Raw genomic sequence first — 26,806 nt, forward strand, 5'->3', positions numbered from 1 at the left:
AACGTTGCATGGGCATGCATAAATTATCCCCTGCGATGCCTTACGCAGCCTGAGTACTTATAACATGCAATGAAGTTAGCAATTCTTGAGTAAGGTCAGAGCTTGTGCAAGTGTGCGTGAGGCTGCAATGGTACTCGATGTTACCGATGGTTTTGCATTCTTGCTTAACATTACAGATGTGTGTAAACTAAAGTGGGCGCCCTTATGTAGTGCTATGACGGCATAGCGATCGCAATGGATTAGCATATCATCGCAGTCAGACTGAGGTGCTCATTCAGACCCGCTCGCAAGTTGCGGTTGCTCGCTTGCAAAAAGGGGCCGGATATTTAAATGAAGTGCTCGCACTGCGCCGCGTAAGGACACCCACTATGTTTTAGCGAGCTACAGAAAAGTTTGCTCGCAAGTGACTAAAGACGCACCCTTGCCATTCGCAACACACGTCATCTCCGGGAAATGTAGGATTAATCGGGACCATCATGAGCCATCGGAGCTGCTCACAGCCCTCGGGGTTGCCTTAACCCGCCGCAAGCACAGCGATCAGTGCTAGCTGAAATACATGCAGGTGACGTGTACAATGACACTACTTTACTAATTATGCACGCCCTTTAAACTGTGTTTTGGTGGCCTGACACGCCTGCGTTCGCACATCCACTCCCCCGTTCACAAGCAACTACCCCTGTTACCACCCATAAACGGCACTATCTGTCACTCAAAGCAGCGACCTGATAGTGGCTTATGAGCGTCCAAAATCAGATCGCAACGAATGGCTTGAGCATACGCACTGCAAATTATACGCATGCGCAGATAGACGAAGTCACTATTGCAATCTCAGTTTTAATTCGTAATAAATCAGGTCCTAAGTCCTCTTAGAATGAGACTATGAACATAGAGTGTGACAACAGGGGTGCATAGCTACTAAATGTGTTCCTGAGAAAATGTGGACTGGATTATATTTGATATGTTTTACGATTTATTTGTTGTATAGCCGCTTGTCTTTGAATACAGATGGACTTTACTAGGGTAAGTAAAGTCTAATCTTTTTTTATGTGCCTGGATACAGCGCTGAGTGAGAGAGGGGGTGTTGGAGACGAGTGCACTCCTGCGCTGTCTACTTCTCCTCTGTGCTGTGATCCCGGCGGGATGACATCACAGCGCATGTGTGACCTAGCGTGCATTACTGTATTGAGTGTTGTCGTGCTGCCTTGCTGTGCAGTACTTAGCTCCTCAGAGGTGAGACAGATTACCATTGTATATTACCTACATTACCGCTGATATAGCCACCGCTGTTATCACCGCTGTGTGTTACCGCTGTTACCAATAAACCTGCAAGTCTGGTTAAGGAGCCACTAACTAACATTTCATATTCAACTGGTACCTATTGTCAGAGCCGGCCCTAGGCATATACATTCCAAGCAAATGCCTAGGGTTGACTGGAATGCCTTGGGGCATTCCAGGGCTCTGACACTGCCCCCACCCCCTCTGCGACGCTGCCCCCCTTTGCGCCGCTGTCTCCCCCTCCCCTCCCGCTGCTGCCGCGATCGGAGCTCAGCTCAACTCCGATCGGGCAATACACAGCAGTCAGCCGGCGAGATGACTCACTGACTGCCTGTGAGCCAGGTCAGAATGAGCTTCTGCACAGAAGCTCATTCTGGCTATTGGCTACAGTACGGGACAAGATGGCCGCAGGAGGGCATGCTGCGCATGCCCAGCCACTGGCCATCCTCCCATGTACCTTTGCAGAGCAGAGCGTGAGTGACTTCACGGCTCTGCTTCCAGACTAGCCGCCGGCCCGCCACCTGCTGCCCGCCACCCACCACTGCTGCGCAAAGCCATGATTGTGTGATACCCCCAAACCTGCAGTGTTTTCTCCAGCATGGAAGGGGTTAATGGCCAGGAGTTAGGACCTTGCCAGGAGTTAACCCCTGGAGATGGTTCTGCCAGCCTTAAGGAGGGAAACTAGAGAGATGCTGTTGGGGATGGAGCTAGAGAAGCCCAGTGAGTTCTGCACAAGACTGAGAGAGGAGCGTGGCAGGAGCCATGGTGTGTGCTGGAGAGTGCTGTGACTGAGGGCACAGAGAGCAGGGATCAGCAGCTGATCGGGGTAACTGTGAGGAGAAGACCCCTTCCATGTAAGGCAGCAGGACAAGAGAAGCTGATAGGACACAGATCTATTAAAGCTGCTGCAGCCCAAAGGAGAGGAGAGAGTGTGCATGCTGCAAAGACAAGTGCTGGCATCTGGACAGGTACCCCAAGCATTACAGCACATGGCAAGTAAAAAGCACCACAGTAAAGACTGAAATCAGTCATCACATAGCAGTCTGTGATCTCAGGGCATCCAGATTACTGCTGTACAGTGAGAGAAGCCTGCAGCAGGATATACAGCAGTAGTGCATAACACAGAACTGTGCAGGATATACAGCAGTAGTGCATAACACAGAACTGTGCAGGATATACAGCAGTAGTGCATAACACAGAACTGTGCAGGATATACAGCAGTAGTGCATAACACAGAACAGGCAGAGACAGTGACACCATTTTGGATACCAGTAATACAGTTCAGTGTCATCTATAAAGTTTGTGCACCAACGAAAGGCTGTACAGTGAATTCTGAGTACTCACAGGGACATTGTGCTTTCTATCTATTGAATTTATAGTTGAACCATTTGAGATTCTGCCAACTACAACTGCAACTTGGTATATTTAGTTTAACTACCTCTAACACATAGAGGGAGCAGGTTGGCATTCATATGTTTAGCATGAGGTTTTATTAGAAGTATACAGTATGTACAGAGTGAACCTAAGCTTATTAATGTGATATCCTGTATGTATACCTTTTGCATTGCAACAATATTGCATGTTCTAATGTTCATTTAGAATTGTCCTAGTAGAATAGTGATTCAGAGTAATAAACCCCCATTTCTTTATATTGGTCTGGTTTCTGCACTGGGTTCTGGGGGTTCTCCTGTCTCTCTGCTGTGATAGGAGGAGCCTGAAAGAGGAACTGCACTGATCTACGCCCATGCAGGACTCAACCAGTGGCTCACCGAGATGAGAAAGGAGATAAGTGACCTTAGACAGTAACGGGCTGTAACCAGACATGAGGAGTGGTGTCCAGACTGCAGAGTGCGAAACCAACCCCAATGGGATGTTTACCGAGAGACCGGAAGATGAGTAATTAATCAATTCGACGCTCGAGGGAGACCTATATGCCGACGATGCAAACGAAGCGGTCACATTGAGTGGAACTGTCGACAGCCCTCAAGGAGATGTAGGTCCAATTGCAGTAAGACAGGACCAAGTTACAGTGTCTAATGTACCGTATACTGGTGACGATCAGCGAGCCAGCCCAAGAAGATTTTCAGGTCAAGTCATATGGTTCAGTGTACCACGTGGTTACGGATTTATAAAGCGAATCGACACTAAAAGGAGAGTATACGTGCATTATAGTGGCAGTCAGAAGGCCAAACACAAAAAGTGCTTTCGGAGCCAAGAAAGTGGTGAAATGGTCGAGTTTAAATTGGCGAATGGGAAGAAAGGCATAAAAGCCGTTAACGTGACTGATCCAGGTGGTGTTCCGGTACGAGGCAGTAAATTTGCAACAGATCGCAAGCAGCATTGGCGCTATCCATGTCATGGAGATACTCTATGTAATACTCAGCAACATGATCAATACAGTGACGGTGGAGAAAGGACAAGAGCAGTTGAAAGTGCAACTGATAGACGGAACGATGATCCTCCACAGTCTTACCGGAGGTGTCGGCACCTACCATATCACCAGATGATACCAGCTGAACACAGACAGCAAGAACCCAATGTCCCAGTGCAGAGTGAATCGTTGGGGAGAACCCCAGAGCAGAGTGAATGCTTGAGATGAACAGACGAACTGCATGTGAAGGAACCTAGTGAAATGGTGCAACCGAGCCTACAGGATGTAGTTAGGCCACAACCCCCTTCAGAGCCGGAACATGAGAGCAGACTGAAAGTGAAAAATACAGATTCCAGTCTGGCTGACCCCAGTCAAGCAGATTCAAATACCACTGACCAGGAAAGAGACACTAAAGAAGTTATCCACATGGCCATGGCAGAGGGATCGAGACCCCTTAAACCCAATAGTCTAGATTTTCTTATGTCACAGTCTGAATCTAATGTCCCTGTAGAAACTCCTAGTGTAGCTAAAGAGGTTGAGACATATCTTTACCCAGAGAAACATGGCCCAGATAGTGAGTACACCACTATAAGCGGTGAGGAGTTCACTTTCATGTTGCAGCAGGCTATTTGTAGGTCCAGGAAGAGTCACAAAGGTGTGTTACCTGCTCATTGTAGAGTCTAAACTGCTGTTTTCAACTTTGATGTGAATGTTATGTTGTTGATTATGCAGTGATGTTCAAGAGACTATTCTTTGCTGGACTTTGCAAATGTGTTTATTGCGTGAGGACACGCAATATTTAAGCCGGGAGGCATGTGATAACCCCCAAACCTGCAGTGTTTTCTCCAGCATGGAAGGGGTTAATGGCCAGGAGTTAGGACCTTGCTGATCCCCTGGAGATGGTTCTGCCAGCCTTAAGGAGGGAAACTAGAGAGAGGCTGTTGGGGGTGGAGCTAGAGAAGCCCAGTGAGTTCTGCACAAGACTGAGAGAGGAGCGTGGCAGGAGCCATGGTGTGTGCTGGAGAGTGCTGTGACTGAGGGCACAGAGAGCAGGGATCAGCAGCTGATCGGGGTAACTGTGAGGAGAAGACCCCTTCCATGTAAGGCAGCAGGACAAGAGAAGCTGATACAGATCTATTAAAGCTGCTGCAGCCCAAAGGAGAGGAGAGAGTGTGCATGCTGCAAAGACAAGTGCTGGCATCTGGACAGGTACCCCAAGCATTACAGCACATGGCAAGTAAAAAGCACCACAGTAAAGACTGAAATCAGTCAGCACATAGCAGTCTGTGATCTCAGGGCATCCAGCTTACTGCTGTACAGTGAGAGAAGCCTGCAGCAGGATATACAGCAGTAGTGCATAACACAGAACTGTGCAGGATATACAGCAATAGTGCATAACACAGAACTATGCAGGATATACAGCAGTAGTGCATAACACAGAACTGTGCAGGATATACAGCAGTAGTGCATAACACAGAACTGTGCAGGATATACAGCAGTAGTGCATAACACAGAACTGTGCAGGATATACAGCAGTAGTGCATAACACAGAACTGTGCAGGATATACAGCAGTAGTGCATAACACAGAACTGTGCAGGATATACAGCAGTAGTGCATAACACAGAACTGTGCAGGATATACAGCAGTAGTGCATAACACAGAACAGGCAGAGACAGTGACACCATTTTGGATACCAGTAATACAGTTCAGTGTCATCTATAAAGTTTGTGCACCAACGAAAGGCTGTACAGTGAATTCTGAGTACTCACAGGGACATTGTGCTTTCTATCTATTGAATTTATAGTTGAACCATTTGAGATTCTGCCAACTACAACTGCAACTTGGTGTATTTAGTTTAACTACCTCTAACACATAGAGGGAGCAGGTTGGCATTCATATGTTTAGCATGAGGTTTTATTGGAAGTATACAGTATGTACAGAGTGAACCTAAGCTTATTAATATGATATCCTGTATGTATACCTTTTGCATTGCAACAATATTGCATGTTCTAATGTTCATTTAGAATTGTCCTAGTAGAATAGTGATTCAGAGTAATAAACCTCCATTTCTTTATATTGGTCTGGTTTCTGCACTGGGTTCTGGGGGTTCTCCTGTCTCTCTGCTGTGATAGGAGGAGCCTGAAAGAGGAACTGCACTGATCTATGCCCATGCAGGTTCCAGAAGAAAAGCAGGTACGATCCACTCACTGACATCTCACCAAATTGGGGGTGTTACAATTGGACCAGGCATGAAGAGCAGCAGCATCAGCTGCAACGAAAAGTAGGTGAACTTGCTCAGGCAGGTAGGTACTGTGGGCAGAGGGGGGGTTGAGCAGCTGTGTCATGTATATATATATATATATCTCTATATATTTTATAGATATATATACATATCTATAATACAGTATATATATATATATTATATATATATATAATGTCAAATGCAGAAGAGTGGCAGCAGTCCGTGGAACATCAGCGCAATTTTTCGTTTAGTATCACTGTGATACAAACTAAAAATTTACTGGTATTTACCAATACTTAACCCTACAGCGAGGTCCCGTGAAGTCCTCCGCTGGGCTGCTGGCTGCCTAACGCTGCCAGTGTCAGGGCTCTGGTGTTATGCGCATGCGCAACGGTCCGTCTGCGCATGTGCATAACACGGGGACCCGGCAGTGCCTGAAAGGCTTCGCCGAAGCCGTAAAGGCACCACTGGGTCTCATTGCAGGCAATGGGGGCCGCATTACACTCGCCATCTGAAAGAGAACAAGAGTGATGCTTGACAAACAGCGCTAATCTTTGATTACCGCTGTTTGTTAAATCCAGAAAAGAAGGCATAATTCCTTTAATGATCGCTAAAGGGTTTATGCTTCATTGATAAATGGGAGCCTTAGATTGGTGGTGGGATTATCTGCTAGGGGGCACCACTCTAAATTTTGCCTAGGGCACTAAATTGGCTAGGGCCGGCTCTGCCTATTGTAATCACCCAGGTTCTACACCAATAGGTCAGATCAATATTCACCAGATCACCCATACAGTATGTGGGTGGGAGAACATTACTTGCCCATAATTACACCTGTAAATGTGAAGTCACTCACATATAAATAGGGGAGTCTCCTCCTCAAAATATGTGGCGCCTCTTAGCAGCTTTTGTCTGGTGATTAACTGTGTGGTAGGTTGGCTAGTTTTTAAAATGGTAGGCCTTGTCAAACTGCCATACTCATCCTGTACATAGGAAGCATTTAAACCGAAGCAACACATTTTTTTTTTATATAAAATGTTTTAATTAAGTGCAGTTTTTTTTCTCAAAACCTACACATAGAATCCTGCTTACAGTTTTGGAAAGGTGTATGATTGGCAAAACAAGAATCACACAGTATATCTTTGTGGTGCTTTAAAGACGAAAAAATAAATCACATTTGATTTTGGTTCCCGTTCTTGAAATGTCAATAAAGGGAAACTGTTTTTGGCCATTTCAGTTAAAAAACATTTTACATGTTAGAATGAGTAAAAAGACTAATTGTATTTTCTGAAAATACAAAGTCTTCTGAAAACAACAAGGTATCATTTTTTTGGATACAGCATAAAAAAATCAGTGACATTGATTTTGTGGTGAGTGCTAACTTTAGAAAATGGGCTCAGCACAAGGGTGAAAAAATCTTCAGCAACAAAGGAGTTAAGACAGATGGACCTACTAATTAATAAATGGTGCTAGGACTGGTTTCCTATAGTCACTTACAGCAACAATGGAAACCCACATAATTTACATATAAAGGGGTATATTTATTAATGTTTGATTTTTGATTTTAGTGTGATTTGACATTCGATTTTCATTTGATTTTGCATTTGGAGATTTACAAAAGATAAAATCTAATGTCAAATCGAGCATAAAACAAATTTCGCTCAAATCCCACTCAAAATTGAACATCGGAAAATATCGGTACTTTTACATAGACCAACACACAAATCCCTTATTTAATAATATTCAATTTGAAATCGAACACAAAATCGAACTTAAACTCCCCAAACGAATATACCTGCTTGATGCTTTAGATTTTAGCATGAGCGGGTCTGATTGACACAGATGCATGCACAGATCAGTGAGATTCGTGCATGCATCTGTCTATAAAAATCTTCTAAAGTATTAAAATTTAAAAAAAGAATGACGTAAGGTCCCCCCCTAAAATCACAACCAGCCCCAGACTTTTCAGAGCCAATACTGGTTGTGTAAATACGGGGGACAAAAGATGTAACCGCAAGGTTAGCTTGCGGCTCTCACCATTGTAGTCAAATGTTGGGAGCCGTTTATTGGCTGAGAGAGGAGGAAGCTCACCTCTCTCAGCCAATGAACGCTCAGCCTCGGCATTTTTAAGGGAAATGCTGCATCTGAGCCCGTCATTCGGGAAGTACCGTCCTCAGAGAACGGTACAGTTCGTAGTTCAGGAACCTCGATTTTTTGTTTTATGAAGACAGTGGATGTCTACGTGGACAAGAATTATACGTGAGTATGTGTGAGTTTGTATGTGTGTAATAAACTTATACTGTCAGGGTGTGTGTCTTGTCTTTATGTTAACATTTCTTTACGGTGAACTAGAGGTACCAGCGGGCCATAAATGCCCCGCATGTTGGTACTTGAGGTTCTCTATGTACCAGCATGCGGGGGAAATTGCTGGGACTTGTAGACAATGCTTTTACATCTATTTTTACACATACTTTACACTATGAACCCGGCACCAGGGTTGCCAGGGATAGCCCCAGGCTATCAGCCCAGGCCTGGGGTGCCGTGAAGAGGGGGACCCCTTTATTGTGGACAGGCATAATGCTTTGGCCGGAGGACCTGGTGAAAGGGTTCCCCTGGCTGTGGCATTGCACCCCCGCTAGAAAGAGTCCAGTGGTGGTTGTGGTAAATACAGGGGACTGCTATGTCTTTTGCCCACCGTAATTACACAACCAGGACTGGCTCTGAAAAGTCCGGGGCTGGTTGTTATTTTAGGAGGGGACCCCACGTCATTTTTTAAAGACAGATGCACGCACAAATCTCACTGATCTGTGCATGCATCTATGTCAATCGGACCTGCTCATGCTAAAATTGAAAGCATGAAACAGGTTTATTCACTTCGGGATTTAGTTCAATTTTTGAGAGGGATTTGGTTGTCGATTTGTACATGGGCATTCAAAATCGAACCAAATCGAATTTGATTTAGAAAAGGCTTCTAAAATCGAATTTTAGTAAATGTTAGTTATGATGTGGGATTTATACAATCGATTTGATTCGATTTGAGGTGAACTAAATCGAACATCAAATCGAATATAAAATCAAACTTTGATAAATATACCCAAAATCTCATCAAGACAACTGAGCGATGAACCCAGCTGCCTTGGTGATACTACACAGAGCAGTAAGTCTTAACTTGCCACTTCATCAGGCCAGTCTCATGGGATATGTGCCTTCGTAATCCAGATAGATGTTTTATACAAGTAATCATTGTCAGTATTCTGCTATTGCCAAAGATGGTGATAACATAAGAAGGTTTGAAGCAGGGCGGTAACTAGGGTACTGCGACCAGGGTCATGGCACAGGGTACCGCAGGGCAGGGGGTGCTGTTTGGGCCTGTCAATTTTCCTATTATCATTCTCATTGTAGATTCATCTTCTTTTATCTCCAGTATCTTCTGGCCTCTCCTATCTCTTCCCTGGCCCTTCCCCTTGAGACCATGACCCTTTTTCAGGCACATATGTCCCTATTTTTTTTTTTTAAAAACATTTTTTTGGGGGGTTGGGTCACCAATGCTCTCTCTGGCACAGGGCACCAAAAAGTCTAGTTACGGCTCTGGTTTGAGGCTGTACTTAATCCTCTGTGATCCTCACTGAATAGGCTTCCTTATGTACAGTAAAGCGAATCAGTGCTCTTGCCGATACCTTTTGATCGATAGGGCGGAGGAAGGATTTTTCACTATTAAAAAATAGAGCCCGTAACAATGAACGTGCTTCTAATATTCTGTTATGTGTCTTTGTCTAATCTTTAACTAAAGTTGTTTCCACTAAAACAAAGATTCCTACAGTTGTTGCTCTTTTGAAACAGGGTCATTTCTGATTTTATGTATTCATTTTTCCACTGCTATCACTATACGTATCACAGCTCAGTAAGAGGACATCTTAATGTATTCCAGTCATAAACTGTACTGAGTGATATAAGACAGTGTAACGTTATACTCCATAGGTTGTGTCCTCTCTTATAATGACAGAACTACACATTCTGCAAAATGCAATTTCAATGTTTTATTTCAGCACTTAAATTTTTTACTCCAGTTAGTACACAAGTGAAATAATTTCACTTGTTGTTGAGGGGGATGTTACCAAAATGAACAGTTTTTTTGTTTTTCATAAGTCTCAGAGGAGGACACTGGGGCCGTTTTTACCTGTCATGTCATATTAGTGTCAGCTAGTGCTCCCAGAGGTGTGATGTACACTACGGGCTCTCTCACATCCCCCTGACATTACCTGCTCCAATTGCAGGTCTTGAGATTACTTCCTGTGGTTTGTGTTTCTCATGTACTCCTTTCAGCGACTACGTCAAGCTGTACCAGACTAAATCATTTGTATGGCAAATTTATTTTTCCTTTCAGCAGTGAAGTCTACAGGGAGAAAAATCAGCAATGCCTGGGTTTGCAGCATAGAATATAGAATAGATAGCATTACTAGGTAATGATTTGTTATTAGGTTTAGCAAATCTCCTATTCCAACCTTACGGCAACCATGATCATCATGATCATTTTGAAATTATTTTATCTATTTGACATATATATATATATATATATATATATATATATATAATACAAAGTTTGTGGTATACCAAATAATTTGCCCCTGCGGATTATCATATATTGGAAAAACAGAGTGCAGCTTTAAAGAAAGGATGGCCGCTCATCGGTCCGCAATAAGAATGGCCATCAATAGCGATGACAGTAACCAACCCGTGGCTAGACACTTTTGTAAAAATCCACATCTTTTAGCCTCATTACACTATCGGATGATAGACCACGTACCAGCCTCTATAAGAGGTGGCAATCGCCCATTAAAACTTGTACAATGGGAATCAGAGTGGATTTTTAGATTGGGGATATTATCTGCCTGAATAGTTTAATGTGATTCAGTTCGTTGCTTGCTATTATTGCACTTCATTCATTCTTGCATTGTTGTAGTGTAGGATAGCCAAGGTCCCTTGACAGCCTTTCCTAGCATTGTTCTGTTATAGTAATGATGTCCCATTAGGGTATTGTAATAATATTGCAACAACTTGTGATCTAAAGATTGCATTTAATAGTCTCGGCTATAACAGTCTTGTTTTAAGACGCCTTAATATTTGACAGATTTCTGACCTTTAGAAATTTAGTAGCTATGTTTCCTACCTTGTTGTTATGATTCTTTACAAATACGTTATTTATACAAATATGCTAGTTGATCTGTATATATAGGTGGTGTGAAGAACGCTTATCTGGACATAGACTGCTTGTTTGTTTATAGAGTTGCTATGGTGATGGGTGCACAATGATGACGCTCCGGTCTGACCGAGTGGTCTGGTCGTGATGATTCCCAATAACCGCTTGTCAGCCGGGGGGAGGTCCCGCATCCAGCATCTGGCGTTGTCCACATGGTGCAGTTAAACATATAGGGTAAAATATTTTTAAAGTTTTGTAGACCTGATGAAACTGCCACATTAACTAATATAGAACACTGAAACGTTGTTATAACTTTTGCCGCTGTGTACATGATTACTGTTAGCCAGGAGTGCCACATCGTCTGGTGATGTATATCTATCTGCAATTTTGATTGCAAATGTGCGGGCACCTGGTCTATCATTAAAGGGAGAGCCAGACATTTGGGACTGTATAAATATAAATATATATATTGAAAAATAATGAGACGTGCGCTAATAGTGTAGTATTTTAAGGTAAAATAAACTTGTGCTCAAAATAGGTAATGTGCATACCAAAAATTAAACAATTAAAAACTTATCTGATGTCCAGGTGGTACTTTCAATGGTCAGATTAACCCAAAACGACAACACTTCCAAGGTTTTCCAAGGGGGTTCTCTTTCTGTAGTAACTTGCTAGGCAGGATCAAGAACAAAGAATTCTGAATTCTTATTCTCTCATACAGAGATCCTTGCAGACAAAATGTGTCCAGTGTGCACTAGAATTCACTTTTTGTTATAAATACACACATATATATATATATATATATATATATATATATATACTTTGGCTGTAGAATTTATTTTAATTAACTTTCAGAAAAGACAAATTCATTATTTTTCAACATTATCTCCCTGCTTTTCAATACACTTTGTCCATATGTCAAAAAGCTTTCAATTCCTTCATTAAAGAATGTTTTAGGCTAAGCTGCGAGCCACGAATGCACCGCTGTCTGCACCCAAGTCTGTTGTGGATTATTGCATAGGCAGAGCCATGGCAGATTTGCAAATGATTTGCAACATAATCCACTATCACTCATCTAACAGAATCATTTCACGTGCACGCTCAATGTTTTCATCAGTCGTGTGTCACGAACCTGTCTAATTTTCACCTTTTGCCTGTTGACTTACCACTGCCAGCTGTCTCCATGGATCTGTATGTGTAATATGCCTGGAGGACCTGTTCTGATCATGCTGCTGCAGCACTTCTCCCTGCATTCCTTCCACAGTGATTGTTTCACCTGGGCTCTCCTCTGTCTGTGAGCATTGCTAGTCTTGATTGGAATCGCAGGTGTGGTTCTGATTCTCAGTGCTGCAGAGATGAGTACTCCCTCTGCATGTTGTGCCTTCCACCACTCAGAATTCTACTGCAGGACCACCTGTCCATATCCACCAATTGCAGCCAGACCCATGGTATATATCCTCCCCTGATAGCATTCTGGGCCTGAACCTCTCGTTACTTCCCGTGGTGTATGGTTCGTGCTGCTGCTGTGTATAAGTGTATCCCTGGCTCCTGCTGATAGCAACCCCTGGTGCATCCAGAAACCCTGCTACAGCAATACCTGGCAATCCAGAAAACCTGCTACAGCAATACCTGGCAATCCAGAAAACCTGCTAGTTCCCAGGCCAGTGCAACTCCTGTGTTTGTAGCATCAGCTATAAGTGAGTTCCTGTGCTCCTGACCTTAGTCCTGTGCTCTCTGCTAGCCCTACTCCTGGTTGGTCCCTGGCACTCTGCAAACCTGCATCGTGTTACCCTGCCTTGCTTCCTGCTGTGGATCAACTCCTGCTCCTTGTACCTACCCACTCCCTCCCTGAACCTAAACTCCCAGACCTACCCATTCCTTCCTGAACCTGTTATTTCTAATTACCCAATCCAGCCTGCACCTGAGTTCCAGCCCTTTGTCACACCATTTCTGGATTATCCTGTTTAAGCCTCATCTCAGCATTACCTGATTTCCCTTCAGCCATTGTCACGTTATTCCAGTCCAGAGTCAAGTTCCAAGTTCTTCAGTTCAATCCACGTTATTCCAGTCCAGAGTCAAGTTCCAAGTTCTTCAGTTCAATCCACGTTATTCCAGTCCAGAGTCAAGTTCCAAGTTCACCAGTTCAACTCAACAAGTCTTCCTGCCGGTCCCAGTCCGGGTCCTCCAAGTTCCTGTCATTCATCATCAAAGGCGATTATCACTGCTACATAAATCTTGCAATAGAGCTATCTACGTCATCTGTGGTTCCAGTCATAACGGTCTCTGTTGAATCCCACTCATCACCTGAGACAGGTAACTCACAGACACCATGCGTGACAGAATGTTCAGGCCCAACGATGGTGGTGGATCAAGCACCTAATAAGGGATTAGATGCTTTCTGTAACCTGGTCGCTCGCTTGGATTCACAGGAGGCCGTACAGCATCAAGTGCTATAGCTTTTGCAAATCCTGAATAATCGGCTAGATGGTACTCAAATCAGACCTGAACCTCTAACTACCTTCCATCAATTGCTGGAGCAGCTACAGACTTTACTCATCAAAATTTTTCAGATCATTCCCGAGTTTCTTAGAGCTACCCCTGTCTTAATTAAAATCTCAGCCTTGGAATCCCTAAGAAACAAGGATTCTTCCGAATCAAGTAATGTCAGACATCGTAGTTACCCACGCCCCAAGCTCTCTGTGGCCGAACGCCAGCGGCCCAAAGATTTACAGCTCTGTCTCTATTGTGGGAGTTCAGACCACTTCATTAAAGACTGTTCCCTTTGCAACTCCAGCAGTGGTTCCAAGTGTCAACGTTTCAGTGCCTGTTCCGGCCCCAGCCCAGATTCTGCCCGTTCCGGTCCCAGCCCGGATTCTGCCCGTTCCGGTCCCAGCCCGGATTCTGCCCATTCCGGTCCCAGCCCGGATTCTGCTTGTCCCAGCAGGGCACTCCAGTTGGCAACCCCAGGAGGGGTCTCCAGAGCCTCAGCCCCAGGAGGGGTTTCAAGCCTCGTACCCCAGCAAGGGGTCTCAAGTCTGGCACCCCAGGAGGGGGTCTCAAGTCTGGCACCCCAGGAGGGGGTCTCAAGTCTGGCACCCCAGCAAGGGGTCTCAAGTCTGGAAACCCCAGGAGGGGGTCTCAAGTCTGGCACCCCAGGAGGGGGTCTCAAGTCTTGTACCCCAAGAGAGGGTTTCAAGTCCCATTCCCCAGAAGGGGATCTCAAGTCTGGCACCCCAGCAAGGGGTCTCAAGTCTGGCACCCTAGGAGGAAGTCTCAAGTCTCGCACCCCAGGAGGGGGTCTCAAGTTTTGCACCCCAGGAGGGGGTCTCAAGTCTCGCACCCCAGGAGGGGGTCTCAAGTCTCGCACCCCAGGAGGGGGTCTCAAGTCTCGCACCCCTGGAGGGGGTCTCAAGTCTCATGCCCTAGGAGGGGGTTCCAAGTCTCATACCCCAGGAGCGGGTTTCAGATTCCAGTCCCAAGAGAGGAGTGTCGTGTACTACTAATCCTGATCATGGTTCCTGTTCACCATCTCCTACAAATATCGTTCCAGAAAATGACAATCTCTGTAGTCTATTCTCAGCTTTGATTGTTGATGCTACTGTCTCTAGCTCCTCTGGACCCTTCCCAGTCCCATCAGTTGGTTCGAATACCAAACATCTGTCAGCTTCAGTTGTTTTGACTCCTCATCAATCGGAGCATCCTCTAGTCTCTGCCAGCCCTGCACCTGAATGTGCTCAACAGTCCTTGAGCACACAGGATTCGTTGGATACTCCACCATGCATTTATTTTGATGGGGACTTCTCTCAATACTATGCTTTATTGAAACAATTCTTTGCTATGATGAATTCTTCTTTGCCATGTGGAGTCAAGCCTACTAATATTGTAGAGTTTATTATCCCATCTTTTCAAGGTAAAGCTTGGGACTGGGTTGCCCCTATTTACACCTCCAATGACCCAATGCTTCTAAATATAAAGACTTTCAGTGAAGCTGTTGTCAATGAATTTGGTCTTTGCCCCTTAAACCAAAATTCTAGCGAAGTTCTCAGTTCCAAAATACTGTCCAAACAGTCTGTTTGTGCTACCAAGAATTTGTCCACCACTCCTTTGAATTCCGAACAAGGTCAAGTTTTAAAGGGCCAGCGTGCTGAATCCCAAGCATCCATGGAAAGTAGTACTACAGAATCGGCATCCCTGAACATGAGATGTGTGCACACCTCCTTGTTACCTTCATACAACTGTACCTCCCAAAATATAGACTCTGACAAAGTTTCTAGTAAGAGGTTGTCACCCTCTGATGTTATGCTCCAATATACCGCTTCTATGGTACAGAATGAAACACTCCTCCAAGAGAAGAAGTCTTGAAGGACCCTTAGAAACCAACCTTCTAACACCATTAGAACTGGTCAAGTTTCGTTTAGATCCTCCCAGGTGTCCTATCTGTCTTCAAGCCATACTAGTTCTTGCATTTCACCTTTAGACACTCGATAATTCTCCATTCTCTGAAGACCATCTGCCGTTTGACCCTGTCCTTCCCAGTCATGTATTTCCTCAGAAGTTGCCCGAGAGAGCTACGGCTTTCTGGGGGAGACGATCATCTTCCCACCAAAGATACCAGCGAAATAATGCCGGTTCTACATCTTCTCATACCAAATCTTTGTGTAATACATTTCCAGAAGAGTGTCCTCATTTTGGGATTACTAAAGACTTCCTAGGTGATGAAGGTTCCACCTGCAGTGAGAAAGAATGGTCTACTTACTCTTAGGATGAAGATGTCTGAAGAGGTGTTTTCAGAGTTATGTGTCCCTGTGTTTGAAGCTCCTGGAATGTCATGTTTGGAAGAAAGTTTTTTTTTTTCTCGGTGTCCAGAGTCCACCCATAAAGAGGGGGGTACTGTCACAAACCTGTCTAGTTTTCACATTTTGCCTGTTGACTTACCACTGCCAGCTGTCTCCATGGATCTGTATGTGTAATTTGCCTGGAGGACCTGTTCTGATCATGCTGGCTGCAGCACTTCTCCCTGCATTCCTTCTACAGTGATTGTTTCACCTGGGCTCTCCTCTGTCTGTGAGCACTGCTAGTCTTGATTGGAATCGCAGGTGTGGTTCTGATTCTCAGTGCTGCAGAGATGAGTACTCCCTCTGCATGTTGTGCCTTCCACAACAGAATGCTACTGCCAGACCACCTGTCCATATCCACCAATTGCAGCCAGACCCATGGTATATATATCCTCCCCTGATAACATTCTGGGCCTGAACATCTCGTTACTTCCCATGGTGTATGGTTCGTGCTGCTGCTGTGTATAAGTGTATCCCTGGCTGATGCTGACAGCAACCTCTGGTGCATCCAGAAAACCCTGCTACAGCAATACCTGGAAATCCAGAAAACCTGCTACAGCAATACCTGGCAATCCAGAAAACCTGCTACAGCAATACCTGGCAATCCAGAAAACCTTCTACAGCTATACCTGACAATCCGGTAATCCTGCTAGTTCCCAGGCCAGTGCAACTCCTGTGTTTTGAGCATCAGCTATAAGTGAGTTCCTGTGCTCCTGACCTTAGTCCTGTGCTCTCTGCTAGCCCTACTCCTGGTTGGTCCCTGGCACCCTGCAAACCTGCATCATGTTACCCTGCCTTGCTTCCTGCTGTGGATCAACTCCTGCTCCTTGTACCTACCCACTCCCTCCCTGAACCTAAACTCCCAGACCTACCCATTCCTTCCTGAACCTGTTATTCCTAATTACTCAATCCAACCTGCACCTGAGTTCCAGCCCTTTGTCACACCATTTCCAGATTACCCTGTTTAGGCCTCGTCTCAGCATTACCTGATTTCCCTTCTGCCATTGTCACGTTATTCCAGTCCAGAGTCAAGTTTAAGCTCTTCAGTTCAATCCACGTTATTCCAGTCCAGAGTCAAGTTCCAAGTTCTTCAGTTCAATCCACGTTATTCCAGTCCAGAGTCAAGTTCCAAGTTCACCAGTACAACTCCACAAGTCTTCCTGCTGATCCTAGTCCGGTTCCTTCAAGTTCCTGTCATTCTCACTGCTACATAAATCTTGCAATGGAGCTATCTACGTCATCTGTGGTTCCAGTCATGCCGGTCTCCGTTGAATCCCACTCATCACCTGAGACAGGTAACTCACAGACACCATTCGTGACATCGTGGACGTGGGCGGGCACCAGACACACCCTTAGACCAGAAAAAACAAATCACTGCACGCTGCTCTTCTTTTTTTTTTCTTTCAAATTTTTTCTTGCACTGCGGTCACAAATTAACTGACGTAACACAGCAGTGACTGGGGAGACAGTGCCCTAGTACGGAAAGCATTGATAAGACAGAGCAGCCGACAGAAGTTTTAATACAACTAGAGTGCGGATAATTTTTGACTCGCCCAAATATATATTTAACATTTGACTGTTTATACTGCATATGGTCACCAGCACTGATAAGTATTCATACTGCACTGCAGTTGTGACATGCGCTTTATGGCAACCCCATTTAACATGGCTATGCTTTAAATACAAAAAAATCTATATAATTAACTGGGTAAAAATATAAATTATCCTTTTACATTATAATCAGATGGGGCCAAATATGATGGGGTGAGAATTTAGAAAATTTTAAAGCTTAGCAGTAAACTCTCACACTTTTACACTTGGCCAATGTAATATAGCTGAAAAGCATGCAAACTAGCACTCAAAAAACTCTCACGATTTATACTCTCATTCAGATGTTTTCCCATTTTGAAGATAAAACTCGACCAATGTGAGAACTTAGTGCTAAACTCTCACATTTTCTAAACTATCACCCTATTACATTTGGCACATAACCTGCTTCAACCATCTCAGTGCAGGACAGGTTCTTCTGGTCATCATATGAAGTGCTATGTAAACTACCTTATTTAAAAAATGAAAAAGGTATTGAGATGCTTCCTAAATATAAAATATACATAAGTCACTCTAAAAGGAGAATAAACATCTAGGTAATGCCTTTTACACCTAAGCTTTTTGAGTTATAGTGCCATCTACTGGGCACTGAGCATGACACAGGCCAGTGTGGACACATATCATCTGCAAACTAAACAGGCAAACTCATGACCTGATAAATTCTTATAATATGTTAATTATAAAAGCATAGGGCCTGATTGAGCATTAAAAGTATAAATCTCACTTTTTCGCACACAAATGCATCTAATCTTTGCCTTTACATTTCTGTGGCTGTACTTAAACTGGTCTTCACCAGACCAACTTTCCTTCAACCATTCAACTAGTTGGTTGGTTGGTTGGAATGAAAATCCGGTAATGCATGGGAGAAAATGACAATCAGCTATTAGCTACTAAACACCCTACTCCACCCTCCTACTGTACTGAGCTTTCATGAATTTACCTGACCTCCCACTCCAAGTGCAAATGATAAAAGTAGAATATAAACTCAACTGAAAATATGGGTGTAAATTGTGTAAGTTCCCATGTAACAAAACTGACACAAGTCACATTTTTACATGAGGCAAATGGACCAATAGAGAGCAAAAATGTATTTATAATTCTAAATTTAACATGCTGAATTTTGGAGTCTTGATATAATCGGATAAAGTGATAGGTGCTATTTATCTCCTGGAAAGCTGAGCAACAAGTGAGTAATTACTCAACAATAATGAGTGAAATAATTGACCTCTTCATTTAATACAGAGACTCTATATTGCATTATTATCCCAACAATCTTATTTATAGCCCCATCAACACCATTCTACTGTACATTAAAAGCCTTCACATTTAATAAAATAAGAGCTACTAATAAAGTAATAGTCCCCACCAGCATCCATATTATACGTATAACCCCAAACAGCTCCCATTTTACATTAATACCCTTTTAACATTACAGTAATGCAGTGGTTCTCAAACTCGGTCCTCAGGACCCCACACAGTTCTCATTTTCCAAGTCACCCAGCAGGTGCACACGTGTATTCATTACTCACTGACACATTGTAAAAGATCCTGTTTGGGGTCCTGAAAACCAAGTTTTCTGTGTGAAGGGATGGTGCATAGCTGGAAGGAAGGAGAGGTAAGGGGAAACAAGAGAAGAGGTAACAGGAGCCAGACTATAGCCTCCTTCCTCCATGCCAGTTAAACTATGGGAGCTGGGCATGCCAATACATTTAGAGGATAGTGCAGGCCCCCCTTGATTTATGGGACCTTGTGCACTGTACACCCTGCACCCGCTCCTATGGTGAATATGCCACTATTGGCAGGTGTGATGAACACTTTAGGCACTGGAATCAGTCTATGATTTTATTCTTTGCAAAATAATTTGTTTTGATTGTCAGTGATTTAAATGTTATGGCTGTCTTCAAGATGCGCATGTGCAGCTTGAAGACAGGCCGCGGAGACTGAGGTGCAGCAGAAGAGACCTCCTTCCCCCCTGCATGTCTGTCAGCCTGCCTGCCAACCCCACCGGTGTCTGTCTGTCCTGTTCCCCCCATCCTTGCTGCAGCCACTGCCACTGAAGAGTTTGCCCACCCTCACCTACCTCAGACCTGCAGGCCTGGTCTCCCGCACGGCTGTGCCGCGTCTGACACCCCACTTCATCATCTGCAATGCTCCTGCATCAGCCACCGATGGAGATTTGGCCCGCCCCCTCCTCCCTCAGTCAGACCTGCAGCTCCGTGCTGGTCCATCGCTGCTGCTGTGCCCTCTCCTGGCCCCGGCCCACAGAAGGACTGCTCTGGGAGCTGGGAGGGAGTTTATTAAGGTAAGAGGACACAGCAGACGCCTCTGCTGTATCGGATGCTGTACGCCATCTCAGGGTGGTGTACAGTATAATTAGAAAGTTCCAAAAACTGACTGAAAATTAGGCTATTTTGTGCTTGATAATAGCTCCCTAAGGGGTCTATTTACTAAGCAGTGTTAGGAGACAGAGTGAAAAGTGATAAGGTGCCAGCCAATCAGCTCCCAAATGCCATCTCACAGGCTGTGTTTGGAAAATGACAGTTGGGAGCTGATTGGCTGGCACCTTATCACTTACTTGTCACTTTTCACTCTGTCTCCTAACACTGCTTAGTAAATAGACCACTAAGACAGGTAAAGCACATTGCCCAGATGACATTCACCAATGATGTTCTAACTATATTCAGTTATAATAAACCATTATTTCTTCTATTCAGTTGCATCCCCACCCTCCCCACTACCATCATTTTATCTGCCCTTTGCTATAAGATTTGTTGAAACAATTAAAAACAAATGAAAGACCTTTCTGAGCTATAGTATGTGCACATTATCTGAAGAGTTCTTGAAGGATGTGATTCTGAAATATATTGTAGAAAATAATTTGATAACATTGTTGTTCATGGAACACCCATTATAGCTAATATATATGTTAGGATACATTTAATATATTAAATATATTAACTTATATTGTATTATGAGTATCTATTTGTATAATGAGTATCTATTATGTACCCTATAAATTAAAGAGAATATATTTTCTTGACTTCTACAAATCACATTATTGTCAGGTCGTTATAGGTAGCAAAGAAAAGTTTTGTTACCGCGGTAACTGTAGTTATTGTATTATATTTTTATTTTTGTATTGCTTTTATCATATGGTTCATGTGGTGTACTTTAATGTTCATCTCTATGTACGGCATAATAGCATCAGTAGTCTAATCATCTAACAAATATCTACCAGCTATTATGTAATTGTATACATACTTTTAGCTTGCTTAATCTTAATAGTCTATGCTGAATAATTGATGCATTTCAAATATAACTGGTACTTATTATACTACATTATATTTCACTAAAATGTCATACCACTTGATTTGATATTTACATAATCTTTTTCTGAAAAATATAATAAAAATGGGCCATGGCAAGCTTTAAAATAAGGAATTAATGTCAAACTGGGCCTTAACATAGCAGACAAAACTTAATATCAATTTTGCAGAGTTATGTACCACTTTGTGGCCCTAGCTATTCTTCTTACACCATTATTAATATACAATAGGTGGAAACTGAGGGCCTGATTCAGCAAGGATAGCTATTGCGATCGTGCTAGCAATTGCGCACGCAGTTCTGCTGTGAAAGTATACTAATAATTGCAATTGCTAAGCACTCTCACTGACAACATGTAGACGCCCACTTCCCCTCTCACACATCCGTAATACCATGCAAACCAGCCAAAACATTGGTAACATCGAAGTACATCAGAGCCACTCGTACATTTAAGGCAGGGCTGACCCGACGCCTGCGTTTCTCTGACAACCCTCCATCGCCACCCCCAAACGCCATTTCCTGCAAATCACTCTGCAATGGGTTTGCAGACCCGATCGCAGTTGTGCCTTCGCGCACACTCACCACGATGCATACGCATGCGCAGTGAGAAACAATCAGCTGCCTGCGTACGCTTTAGCAGTTGTGATCCTTACTGAATCAGACCCTGAGATCGGGCTGACAAATAACTAGCTAGCATTCCTCAATGCCTGGCAGCAGCTGCAAACAGAGGTGAATACAAGCCTGTGATGTATAAACTAGAGATGAGCGGGTTCGGTTCTCTGATAATTTGTAGTTCATTTTGATGAACATCATCTTTTCCACATTTTCAGGAAGTAGCCTCCTACGCCGATCGCTGACTTTCGGAGTACACACTGGAGGGTGGGCAGCTCAAGTAAAGCAAAGCAAGTTTGTGCAAGGGCCTCCAAATTGCCTTTTTCTACTACTAGTAGTCAAACGGACTGTCTGACATGCCTATTAGGACGCTATTATTAAATATAGTCCTCAACCATTCTTTGAATGGTGACCGTATCAGATGGAGTCACGGTAGAGGTCTCATTAATTTAATTGCAGACAATTCTTTTAGACCCGACCGAATGTCAAAACTTGGTGGTGTTGACTCATTTGCATCACCAGTGGGTCTTTTGGGAAAGTTTAGTTTTTCCTTGGCAGAAGCACTTTCTGGAGAAACTGAAGGAGCCATCAATGCATCACTTAAGCTGACAATTTGCTTACCAACAGGTCTTTGCATCTTTTCAGATCTATGTCCATTGGGAAGAAAGACACGACATATGACTTAAACCTAGGATCCAGCATGGTCGCCAAAATGTATTGATCTGATTGGTGTTATGAACACAGGGTTAGTTTAGCTAGACTCAGTTTGAAGACAGCCTTGGGGCTGGTTTAAACTGACTAGTTGTGGCCCCTGGGATAAGCGTGAGATGCAGCCTTTGGGCTGTTGAAGCAGGCTTGAGGGCTGATTTGCCTTGGCTAATTGTGGCCAAGAGTCTAATGATGTGATGCAGCCAATGGGCTGTTGAAGCAGCCTTGAGGGACGAGTTCCCTTGGCTAGTTATGATCTGGGGTCCCAGGGTTTGATGCAGCCTTTGGGCTGAAGAGTTTTTGACCAAGTGGGTACAAAGACGTAGAGCTGCTACTAATGTCACCGGGTTGACACTGGCGGTGGTGCATCAGGTTGCACACTTGGGATGCTGAGTTGCTACCAGTGCTGCCAGGTTGACACTGGCAATGGTGTGCTCGATTGCGCACTGAGGATCCTGAGTTGCAACCAGTACCTCCAGGATGACACTGGCGACGGTGCACTGGATTGCGCACTTGGGACACTGAGTTGCTATCAGTGCCACCGGGATGACACTGTGAACCGGACACTGGATTGCTCACTTGAACCGCTGAGTTGTGGCCAATGTTGCCAGGTAGACACTGGCGATGGTGCGCTGGATTGCGCACTTGGGATGCAGAGCTGTGGCCAATGTCACCGGGTTGACACAAGCCGCCGGACATAGACTGGCATTTCAGGTGGAGGAAGCGCACTGTGCCGCCTAGATGACACAAGCAGCACGAGCAGGTGGAATGAAGATTGCACCGGCTGGATGGGACAAACGGCACTAGAAAAACACAGTTAGACTGGCTCTGGTACTCGACTGGAAAAAAGGAGACTGGAACAACCTGAAGTAAGAGAAACTATCACCGGCATGAAGAGTGAAGAGCTGGCTGGAATTTAACATAACAGGGCCCAACCAAAGCAAGCCTCCCTTAATGACAGACTACTGTGCACCTGGGCTGTGCACAGACAGGAGAATCAATTAGTGTGCACCTGATACTGCACACAGACAGGCAGTAATTAGTGCATGCCTTCGTAGCAACTAAGGGCCTAATTCAGACTTGGGAACAGAGAGAGAGAGAGATCTCTCTCAACTGATCATCTTGGTGAAACCATGCTGCACTGCAGGTGGGGTAGATTTAAAATGTGCACAGAGAGATTTAGATTTGGGAGGAGTGTTTCCAAACTAACATCTAAATTGTAGAGTAATAATAAAGCTGTGCAGTATTTGTGGGCTACATGCAAAAGCAGCCAGTATTTACCCCACATGTAAAAAAAATGTATGTATTTACACCCCTTGCATTGCAATATGGTTAATTTCCAATTTCACAGTTGAGAGAGATATCTCACTCTATTCCCAAGTCTGAATCAGGCCCTAAGACTGGAAACTGCAAACAATATGATCTGCTTAACTGCAGATCCTAACAATTGGAAGGTCCTGACAACCCTTCGATCCTGGTGAAACGTATAAAGGACTTGATCTACAAGTCCAATGTACTTTGCAGAATTTCTTTGTTTGAGCTCCTCCTTCAGTTTCTCAAGTTGCTTTTCTAACAGTCTAATTAGGTGAATTACCTGACTCAAGCTGGCAGTATCTGAACTCACTTCACAGGTGACTACTTCGAAGGATTTCAGCACTTTGCACAACATGGAAAGTATTTTCCACTGAGCTTGATTAAGGTGCATTCCCCCTCCTCTTCCTATATCATTGTTTACGGTGTAGCATTGGATAGTTTTTTGGTGTTACTCCATCCGCTGGAGCATAAAAATAATGGAGTTCCACCTTGTAACTAACTCTTGCTTTAGCTGGTGGCAGGGCAAATTGAACATTTCTTGCAGGTGCTGCAATCTTCTATATGTGCTTTTTAGAGTGTCAAATGTCCAGACATTTTTCAGGCCACAGAGAGCATCTCCTGCATGGCCCTGTCATTTTAAAAAACAATTTGCATCACCAAATTGATTGCGTGGAGGAACATAGGATATGTTGGAATTCACCCAGCTTTAATGCTCTCACAATATTAGTGGTGTTTTCAGAAATCATAAATCCTAAGGAGAGTCCAAGCGGGGTGAGCCATTTTGCAATGACTTCACTGAGTTTTTTAAAAAGGTTGTCAACAGTATGTCTCTTAGTGAAACCAGTGATACACAGAGTAGCTTGCCTCTGAATGAGTTGCTGTTACTTATATGCTGCTGCTGGTGCCACTGAAGGCAATACACCCACCCAGTGGGCTGTAAAGCTGGGTACACACTGACAGATACATTGGCTGATCAATTGTATCTATTGGCTAATGTATCTACTGCCCGTTGGGCAATGTGTACCCGCGATATGTCTGTGAATGTCGGCATTCACCGACATATCGCATTGGCTGTGCTGCACAGCTGATGGACAGATATGTCTGATGACATATCTGTCCTTCGGCAGGTGTGTACGAGCAGTCTGCAGTAACAGTAATTTTAAAATGCATAGAAAAGTCTCTCAAAATCAACAATTACAGTACTGTAATGTTTTCATTATTGTTATTCAATCTAATGAGGACCGGAAAGGACTGTGGGGGTGGGTGGAAAGCAATGAGTTAAAGAACTTTCCCTCCACAGTCTCTTCCACCATAACAGGTAAGCCCTCTGTGAGGACTACTGTACACTAATCCCTACCTAGACCACCAGGTCTGAAGAGAGGAAGAGGCGGCGCCGCTGGCCTGGATGTGCCAGCGGCAGAAGAAAGAAGCTAAGGACCGGAGAGGACTGCGGGGGTGGAAAGCAAAAGAGCTAAAGTAGTTCCCCCCCCCTCCGCAGCCTCCTCCACCATAACAGGTAGACCCTCTGTGAGGCCTACTGTACATTAACCCCTACCTAGACCACCAGGTGTAGGGCACTAGGCCCGTGGGGGTAAAGTTAGTACTCTGTTTATTAATCCGTGGTCACTTTTGTATGCTTTTACTGTCCTTGAATTGTTTTGTGTGCAGAGTAGATTGATGTACTGTAGCCCTATTACCAACTGTTGCATTTGCAGATTGTATTACACCATACACATACTGTAGTTTGTTAGGCCAGTGAGTTAGGGCCGATATTAATGTGTATATGTGGATTAGTGTGATACACTGTTAGAGTAGGAAAGTGCCCTGCACGGCATATTCTCTCTCCTACAGTGTCCTATGTGTGGGATCGAGCGGGACGAAGAACAAGAGTATCTCCGGTAAGAACCTGTGTGTCTGTCTTTTACTGTCTGTTCGTCTCTGCCTATCCTCCTTTCTTCAGGGCGTACAGTGGACCTTGCACTCTGGTACGTGAGCACCTACAGTATAGGTGAAACTCGGGATCTGAGGCCAATAATGCCAGTGATGATTGTCACTTAAAACCCAAATCTTTTTGTGTAGTCCTCAGTCCTGTAGGGCGTATTGGTCGGCTTTGAGGAAGGACGGCTCTCATGTCATCTCCTTCCTCCTAGGTAGTTGTGTCTGTGTCCCGCTTGGAATTCCAGGACCGTGTCTGTGCAACATATGGGCTGAAGGTGAGAGGGTGCGACGCAAGCTGCAGAAGTACACCTGTACACCTGCACGGCAGCAGGCACCGCACCGCACCCCTCTTAGAAATGCATGCTAATGTCATAGTGTAATACAGTTGTTGAGTAATGACTTACTGAAAAAAAACTGCAGTACTGTAGTAGATTCATACTGTATACTGTTAAACTATAACAGTGAATATATTTTAAATTTACTGTACACTACTGTGTTTGACCTACAGTACTTACAATAATCATTTTTGTTTACTTTTTCTAGTTGGCATAATGCAGTGACCATTGACAAATCCATTTTGTTTTCATCTTATCTTATCTTATCTAAGCATGTATTAAAAAGGTGTGATTAACTGCATACAGCATATTATGTTATGTTAAATAAAAGAATGGTCATTAATTTTTTAAATTGGTGTTTGTGTGTAATTCAGTCTTTAAGTGCGCCTGAGACCCAACACGTGCATCTGTCATTGCAAGGTACAGTTGGGGTTGTTGTGAATGTAATACATTGACACAGTACCCTAACAGTAGTGAACAGGAATTTATCTTACTGTAAATCAGTACGTGACATACAGTACAGTAAGAACTACCATGCACAATCTAACGATTTTTATATTATATAGCAGAAGATGCTTGCAGCACGGATCTGGGAGATCCATGATCCAAGTATCGGTGAAAAAAACATTTCACAGATGTATTCACGGATCCATGCATTCTGTGTTGCAAGCAGCTACAGAATGATAACAAAGTCAATAAGACACAGATAAATAATCCAGAGACCCCTCTTTCAAACAGAGCCCACTACTAGTTTCTAAAGTCATGAAATCACTACAGTACCTAAGCCTGGGATGCACTGTGTGTGACTCCAGACTGGCTCTATTGGGCATGCACAGTACTATGAGACTCTAAACACCATGGCACTACTTACAGGGCACTATGTGGGTACTGTATTGGAGCACCGTACACCACTTTCTTGAGCACACAGTGCATCAGCAGTACAGTGGCATAAAGTAGCATAGAAATGCCAGGTGTATAATGTATTGAGTTCAGTTGGCTTTGATAAAAATACTGAACTTCAATTGCTCAGTCTAAAGTATATGCAATAC

General features: G+C 43.9%; 1 pseudogene; it reads left to right on the forward strand.

Moving 5' to 3' along the window:
- The window catches only part of LOC148521661 (uncharacterized), a 118,019-nt pseudogene extending 102,174 nt beyond the window's left edge, over positions 1-15,845 (forward strand).
- Positions 15,846-26,806: the final 10,961 nt, after the last annotated feature.

This window comes from Taudactylus pleione, unplaced genomic scaffold, assembly GCF_031769625.1.
Source record: "Taudactylus pleione unplaced genomic scaffold, aTauple2 ptg000156l, whole genome shotgun sequence".
In the NCBI taxonomy this organism is placed as follows: Eukaryota; Metazoa; Chordata; class Amphibia; order Anura; family Myobatrachidae; genus Taudactylus; species Taudactylus pleione.